The sequence below is a fragment of the Adiantum capillus-veneris genome, chromosome 24, assembly GCF_014529385.1.
Source record: "Adiantum capillus-veneris isolate H3 chromosome 24, ASM1452938v2, whole genome shotgun sequence".
NCBI classification, from domain to species: Eukaryota; Viridiplantae; Streptophyta; class Polypodiopsida; order Polypodiales; family Pteridaceae; genus Adiantum; species Adiantum capillus-veneris.
In genome coordinates, this window is record NC_140954.1 from 397,608 (window position 1) to 406,022 (window position 8,415).

The window sequence follows — 8,415 nt, forward strand, 5'->3', positions numbered from 1 at the left end:
TTGTTTCACATAAAGTCTCAATGGAGTTTGAGCGATACTTTTAGTTTCCCAGACCTAGCTCAATGTTCAGTTGGACACCAGCCTACTCCAATGATGACCATGATAAATAAGTACACTCTTGACCTTGATTGCTAGTATTAAACCTCTACCTAGTAGCGTAGGCCCTACAAGGACTAGTAATACTCTTTCAACTCAGCATTGAAAATGCATTGAGGTGCTGACATGCAAGCCCTAGTAATTTTTGCAACAATCGGTGCTCCTCCCCACTAGAGTAATATGTTTACTTTTTGGAACCCCTCCACTTGGTTGGGAATGGTCATTTGATGACCATTCTTATAATATTAACTCTTATCATGCCCCCCCCCCCCACCCCCCCCCCCCCCCCCCCCCCCCCCCTCCCCCCCCCCCCCCCCCCCACCTTATCATTGCATGTGGTCACCATTAGCATGTGGTCATAATATTATGGGAATGGTCATTAAATGGCCATTCCCTACCCCTTCAAGGAACAACATAGATTTGTCATGTGGCAAGATGGTTGAAGCAATAGAGGCAAGCTCCCTCTTATAGTACAATATTCCCTCCCAAATAGCAAACACAGTGAGATGAGTGACACATTGTCTACATCCGACATTGAGGTTGTCTATAGGCAGGATGTGTGTTTGCACCCTTTGTGGCTTGCACGCAACACATAGAAAGGCCCCCTGTAGTTGACATTTTTTATCGGTTTCCAAGGAGGATGCGATATGTCAAGCCCTAAGTGTAGGCTATGTTGCCATTTTTGGAGATCACCTGTATTTTTGTAGAAAAGGCTAAAATGGCCGTATGTGTTGTTTTTGAGGTTCTATGTCCACAATTGTTGTTGCACACTATTCATTGTAGAAGCAGAAGAAGTCAAGGTTTATATTTTTGTGTTTAATTTTTGGTTCATTGTCCAAGGTAGATAGAGTATGAAAAAATGATTATTTTCGCTTATTAGAATCTTGTTCTATAATATCTGTTTTTGATTGGAGAATGTTTTAGTGTGTCTGTAGTTTTTTGAGGGGGAGAGTTCTTTAAAATTAAAATTTAAAAATAATTAGAAAATGCCACATGTGAGAGTGAGAAAAGATTCTTTTTAAAGCAAGATTGAATTGGCTGAAAAGAAGAAAAACGCCTCCAACAACTCCCCAGGTGGGTGGAAAAAAGAAAGCCCCAACAGCCCTTAGACTTAATCTCTTTCTTTTATTTATATTTATATATATTTAGAGACTGTCATCCTCAATGGCCTACTACTTAGTGAGAGCAATAGAGAGAGTCATTATATATATATATATATATATATATATATATATATATATATATATATATATCTATGTGTGTGTATGTATGTATCTATATATGTGTGTGTGTGTATGTATTTTTTGTGTATATATATCTATATATATATATAGAAATACACACACACACACACACACACACACACACACACACACACACACACATGTATGTATGTATTTGTGTACATATGTAGAGACTATCATCCTTAATAGACAATAGCAAGAGTCACTAAGTATTGCTCTATATATATCGCGCGCGCACGTGTGTGTGTATGTGTATCTATATATGTATGTGTGTCTATGTGTGTGTGTGTGTGTGTATGTATGTATGTATGTATATATATATATATGAATGTGTGCCTATGTCTGTGTGTGTGTGTATGTATGTATCTTTCTTTATATATATATATATATATATATATATATTATATATATATATATATATATATATATATATATATATATATATATTTATTTATTTATTTATTTATATATACATGTATGTATGTGTTTGTGTACACACACACACACACATGTATGTATGTGTTTGTGTACACACACATACATGTATATATGTATGTACTTGTGTATATGTTTAGAGACTATCATCCTCAATGGACTCCTCCTTAGTGAGAGCAATAGCGAGAGTCACACTATAATATATGTATTTGTGTGTGTGTGTGTGTGTTATGTATTTGTGTGTATATATCTATATATATACATACACACACACACACACATATGTGTATGTATATATGTATATATATTTATATATGTATGTCCTACAAAGGGTAAAGAGGGATGTGGGATCAAGGAAAGACCTTTTCCTCTAAAATCCTTCCTCAATTTTGCACTTTCACCCTCACGCCGAGGTAAAAATTGCTTATTTTGGGGCCCATGGGTATCATGGTTGGTCAAACATTGTGCCGTAAAGTGCATCGAGATCTCCCAATTGCATTGAGAGCAACAAGAAAAAAGAAAAAACCAAGAAAACCACAAACAAAACCAAGAAACAAAAAACACCCAAACAGATGCCAAACATCTAGTGCTTGCCAACACTTATAGGACGCTGAAGTCACATGTATTTATGCTCTGTTTAAGTGCTCAAATTTGAATAGCTAGAGGGTCCTTCAATATACATGGGTATTTAAAACATGTCTATCTTGGCCTCATAGCCTAGTGCAAGAGTATTTAGTTGCCTAATGGAAACATTTAGTAGAGCTACTCGATTTGAACTTGCCGCTATAGAAGTAAATGAAGAGGACGTGGAGGTAGATTTACCTTTCACATCTCATTTTGACCCTACACTTTCATAGAGTGTCAATGTGTATATGTTACCCACTGTGTTTATTAAAGGCCCTACAAAGCTATCACCACCTAAAGTTCTATTACCTAATGGTAGGAGTCTTGTAGAAGTGCAAGAAGTCTAGCATTATATGCAAGTGGCTAGAGAGAAGGAATTTGAAAGCTTACGCATGGTAGAAGAACACTCAGAATGAAGGAAAAGGTCCCTATGACAACAACCATATTAGTCAAGCTATCGAGTTCTTCTGAATCAACAATCAGTAAGAGTGAAACCATTGGGTGCCATGCATCCACTTCAAGGGAAACGTCTTGCACACCAATCCTAGGGGTATTTCTCAATGAAACTTGGGAGCATGACCTACAGACTGAAACTTTGACCAAACTATACACGGGCTGTACATACGATGTGGGTTGGTTAGGTGTTTTATAATCCACATCTAGTGCCACCAATCTAGAGAAACAACAAAAGATAGTCTAAGATTTCATCCATAGGATTATCCAGTTAGAGAAGAAAAACAAAGGAATCAACATGCTCTTAGTGGGACGTAGGATATTCTTGGATATGGGCAATGCCAAACAATCAGCCCTATAAAAAATAAAGAGTCCTTTCCTTCATATTTTGTTTCACATAGAGTCTCAATGCAGTTTGAGCAATACTTTTAGTTTCCCAGACCTAGCTCAATGTTTAGTTGGAGACCAGCCTACTTTAATGATGAGCATGATAAAAAGTACACTCTTGACCTTAATTGCTAGTATTGAACCTCTACCTAGTAGCGTAGGGCCTTCTCCTAGCTGAGTCTTTGCATCCTTATTAGGAGCCATGTATGAGGACGCTTGTGGTGGATGTGTCTTCACCGAGGACTTTGGAATCCACTTTTGATGCACTTTATTCGTGTAGCGATGACATTGATTCCCGGGTCGTTGATCTGCTTGAAGCTCGAAGTGTTCTACAGAGTCATAGAACTCGTCGTCTTCTTTCTCTTTTGATTCTCCACATTTCTTTGTTTGCTCCTTATTTCGAGAGCTTGTTGATGTCTGGTTCTCTTTGTTTTCCCAGATTACACTCACTGCAAAATAAGGAACGACATCATAGCCATTTTCATAAGAAAAATTTGTTGTGGGAGCATAATCCACGGTGCACACGTCTAGAGTAGCAAAGATGTGTTCCCAGCCAAAAGGCTCTAACTCTTCTTCAGGAAATGGTTATGGGATATATTCCCTATCCTCTATAACTCGCTCGAGGATACATTTCTCACGTTTCAAGCTACCACATTGTGAAGCTCCACACATCCACAATTCTTTAGGCTTACCCAACCAAGCTGGAAGTTCTGATCCTGCTACTGTGGCGGAATCAAACTCCTCTACCGGTGTTCTCGTCACATCCCTATAGCTATGGTCCCTCAAGTTTATCTTTGTTATGGTTTCCATATGTCTAAGGTATATATGGTCATAACCCCAATGTTGGACCATTTTCAATTGTCGCATGAATGGTCTTCCCAGAATGATGTCATAGTTGTTCTTCTTGCCAAAGTCAACAACAGCAAAAGTGTGTTCATATTCAATGCCACAAGAAGTAACAAGTACTTTTTCTAGCAGTCCTAGGGGCTTTTCCTTGTGTCCGTCTGCAAGATGCAGGGTCATTCGTGTGGATATCAAGGCAGGTTTTCCCCATTTTTTCCAAACCTCTTTGGTTGCAATGGCCACACCAGCTCCACTGTCAAGGATTGCCATGGTTTTTACACCATTGAATTCCATAGGAAGGGTGGTGTTTCCATCTTCTCTCTCGTAATACTCGCCTACCCTGTTTAATGGCACTGGCCTAGTATTTAGTTGAGGCATTTCAAACTCTTTGATGCCTTTCTCGATTTGAGTCATTGGGGTTTTTACACCAAATTTCTCTAGACATTTACCCACATTAACCCACATGTTTGGTCTTATTCTGAGCAACTCGGCTAACATTATTGTACAGGTGACTGGGGTAGATAGAATATCTACTAGCCCCTTTGAATCGATGGCCTTGTTGGGAGACAGTCTCTGTGTTGGGGCTGCAACCACATTTGACTTGGTCTCGTACTCTCCCATGTAGGACTGTAGTGTTCTTAGCGAATGGGGTTGACTATCCATAGATTGTACAAATCCTTTCTCGCCCCAATACGATCGCACGTCTAGATTCATTTGAGATCCAGTCTCAAATTCATCTATTGGTGGTAGAAATAGTCCTCGTTCATCACCAGTCTTGTCTACTCATCTTCTTAGGTCATCGGCTTCATTGGCCTCTCTGACTTGTTTCCACAATTCGTCAAGACCATCTATCTCTTTACAATCCTTAGGTATAGCTTGGTGAAATCCCTCGGAAGAGTTATCCGTGGTATTCAGTACTATCCTTGGTTCTAATGCTGGGTCTTTGAGGTTTGGTCTATGCTTATGGCTAGAATCTGGCTCTTTTAGTTCCTGGTTTGGTGGGATTACTTGTGTAGGCATGACACGGATCACATCCTCAGGTTTTGCAATTGGTGGTTCTAGGAAAGCTTGGGCTGTTTGAATCATTTTCTGGCACATTTCAAACCTTTGCTTTTCTAGTTTCGCATAGGGATATGTCATCCACCTGTGTTCTTGGGTTTGGTTGTCTTTGAGCCTCACATCACAGGCTTTCAAGAGGGCATCTAATGTCTTATTAACCTTCTCTGCCAACACAAATCCTCTTGAACTAGCACTTTTCGGTTTCTTCTCCGTGGATGGTTCTTCTAGAGGTTTAACCATCTTTGTAAGAGAAGGTGCCTCCTTTTCCTCATGTTGTTTTATCTTCTCCTCAGCTTCGGTAAGCTTCTCAGCTAGGGATTTTTTCTCTCGTTCCCTGCGTGCTTTCCTCCTAGTCTTTCTAGCTTTCCAACTATTTCGTTTGCTCTTGGATTTCTGACTAGGTGCGTCTGTCTTTGGTCCATCATCTGTCTTTGGACTCGTGTCACTTTCCGTTTTCTTTGTCTCTGGATTCTTATCAGCTTTCTTTTGAGCTGTGCTCTTGTAACCACTTGAACTGGTACGACATTTTCATTTTCTGAGGTACTAGGTAGCTGAACAATCCCTAATACATTTGTCGTGATTTTCCTGATTTGGTTTGGGTTTTTCGGGCAATCGGGGATCAAGTGCGTGATGCCACACTCAAGACAATAGGCATTTACTTCAGTGATCTCCGTATGAGGACATTGTTTGACCAAGTGGTTTGCACGACTTTTGTGACAATCCGTCTCTGGTTGAGGAGATTCTTTTAGCATTTCCTCTTGGATATAAGCAAGCTTTGACCTATATAAGCCATTATTTGCAATGAATCGCAATGTCCTTTCGTCCATTTCATACCTTCTTTCTTTCGACTGAAACCCAGGGGGTGGAGGTTGTACCGGCCTCACCACTCCATGTTTTTCTCTCACATTTTGTTGCTCCGAAGGGTAGTACTCACTTTGGTTGCTATACCACATTGTAGCTGGTACTGGAGTTGGTTTATTTGATGCTTACATCATTGGCATGTATCTCATGTCTACTGGCATTCTAGCACCTGGCAGCGGAGGTTGTTTTCCTAAGACAAGTTGTGGCCTTAAAACTCCTACTGGTCCTGGCGCATTCCCGTAATGTATCTAGGTGGAGTAGGTGCTTCTGGAACAAGTTGTACATAGCTCTCCCTAGCATTTTCCATGCTATAATAGCAATCTTCCCCCGTATGGTTCGTCCATTTTCTCTCAATTTCACACCACTTCGGCTCTCCCGAATCAGACCTTACAAGAGGAATCAACCTCTTGACCAAGTCGTCGACAAGCTTTTCTTCATCAATAGTTGCCGTTGGCTTTTCAATGGACTCACTTATCTGTGAAACACTGTGCTGAGAGGATGTGTCATCTCCTTGACTCTTTAAGCCTTTTCTTTGTATGCCTCACAGTTATCCACTAGATAAAGAGCTTCTCTGATCAACTCGTTTAGCGTCATCCTCCTTATCATATGCAGATCCTTCTGAAGGCCCGCATGTCTCATTCCCTGGATAAAGATCAGCATCAGTCGTGCTTGCGTAGGTAATTCCGCTCTCGGACAGAGCTTAACATATCTCTTGAGCCGTAATGATGCTTTGCGTATTGATTCATTCTCTTTCTATTTGAATCTCTTGATTTGCGAGACCGTGTTGTGAGCAATGCCTTTTGGCGAGAATTCTTCAATAAACTCCTCAAACAGCTCATCTAGGGTCTCAAAATTCCATTTTTCCACCGAGTCGAACCATGTAGCTGCATCATCTTCTAGAGTCAATCCAAATCCCGCAAACTGTGTCGCAAAATCTGAAACTTCCTCTGCTCTAATCACTCTTCTAAAAGCCGTTACGTGATCTCTCGGATCTTTATCTCCAGAGTATTTTCTGTTTACCCATTTCCGGACTTGGGATGGTCTAACTCGTCGATTGTCTACAAGTCTAACTAGAGACTCTCCCAATCCTTCTCTCGTTATCGCTCTTGAAGGGAATCCTGGTGGCTCTCTTCTTGGAATTCCTATAGGAATTCTCGTGTTTGGTGGAGGCATTTGTGGTCCTTCATTGACCAAATATCCACCTCTTTCTAGTACAGTCTGTGGATTTGTGCTTTCTACAACTCTGTATTCTCGTCCATACTTGTCGACAACTATAGATCTCCATTGATAGTCGACTTCGTATGTGTAGACATATAAGAGTTTGTAATCTGTTATCTCTTCTAGGTATGGATCTGAGCACCTATAAAGATTGTAAGGTTTCCAGTTTCTGAAACCTTAAAGGTTGTATAAAGCTTAATTAAACTGATATGATTATTGAAAACGCAATGTAGAATTGTCCGACCATGGCAAATATTGGTATTTTTGGAATCTTAAGCACCGCAAACCCCGGGCTAGAAAGTTTTAGAATTGAATTCCGATAAAAACTGGCATAGTTATGACCCCTGGAAGTTTACATTGTGAATTGAGTAAAATAGGTAAAATTGAAGTCTTTAAGTAAAATAGGTAAAGTTTACATTGTGAATTGAGTAAAATAGGTAAAATTTAAGCATAGACTTTATTAAAGTCCTCCTAGATATTTACAAGATATTTACCAATTAAGCAAAAATAGGTCAAAATATAGCATAATTGATATTTTAAAAGCTGACAGGTAATGGGAGGGTCATCACTGACTTGCCAGGGACTCATTTAGCAGCAGGGGTCGTTTTTTGACCTGTAGGGGGCTGCTTGAACTGCAAGCAACTGCTTTTTTAAGCCTGTGAGAGCTTAAGAGTGCCAGAAAACTATAAATATGACCCCTAGCTTCACATTTTACACAGACTCGGAGCCTTGATACTCTCTCTCTCATTTAGAGAGGACACTACACGGAAATCATTAGAGATTAATCTCTAATTGATTAACCTAAACGGTAATTAGTCTAATCTTTCTTAATTAGCAAGGTTAGATTAAGATATTTGTTAATAAATCAAAGATTAGGCCTATGTATGCTCCTCAAACCTCTCTTAATTAATTAATCTCTGCTGATTCTTAGAATTAAGCTTAGTAATACTAAGCTAATTAATTATCCTATTATAATAGGGCTGAAATTAGTCAAATTAATCATGAATTAATGGTAAATATATTAATTAAGATTAGATTAATTTGAAGTAATTATCAAAGATGCATTAGATAGTTATTAATCTAGAAAAATTATCCTATAATTTTCTGAGAAGTTTTCCTAATTAATTAGGCATAATTACTCTGTTTTTTGAGCAATTTTAATACGGGAAATTAGTAAATAAATTTCAAATGATGT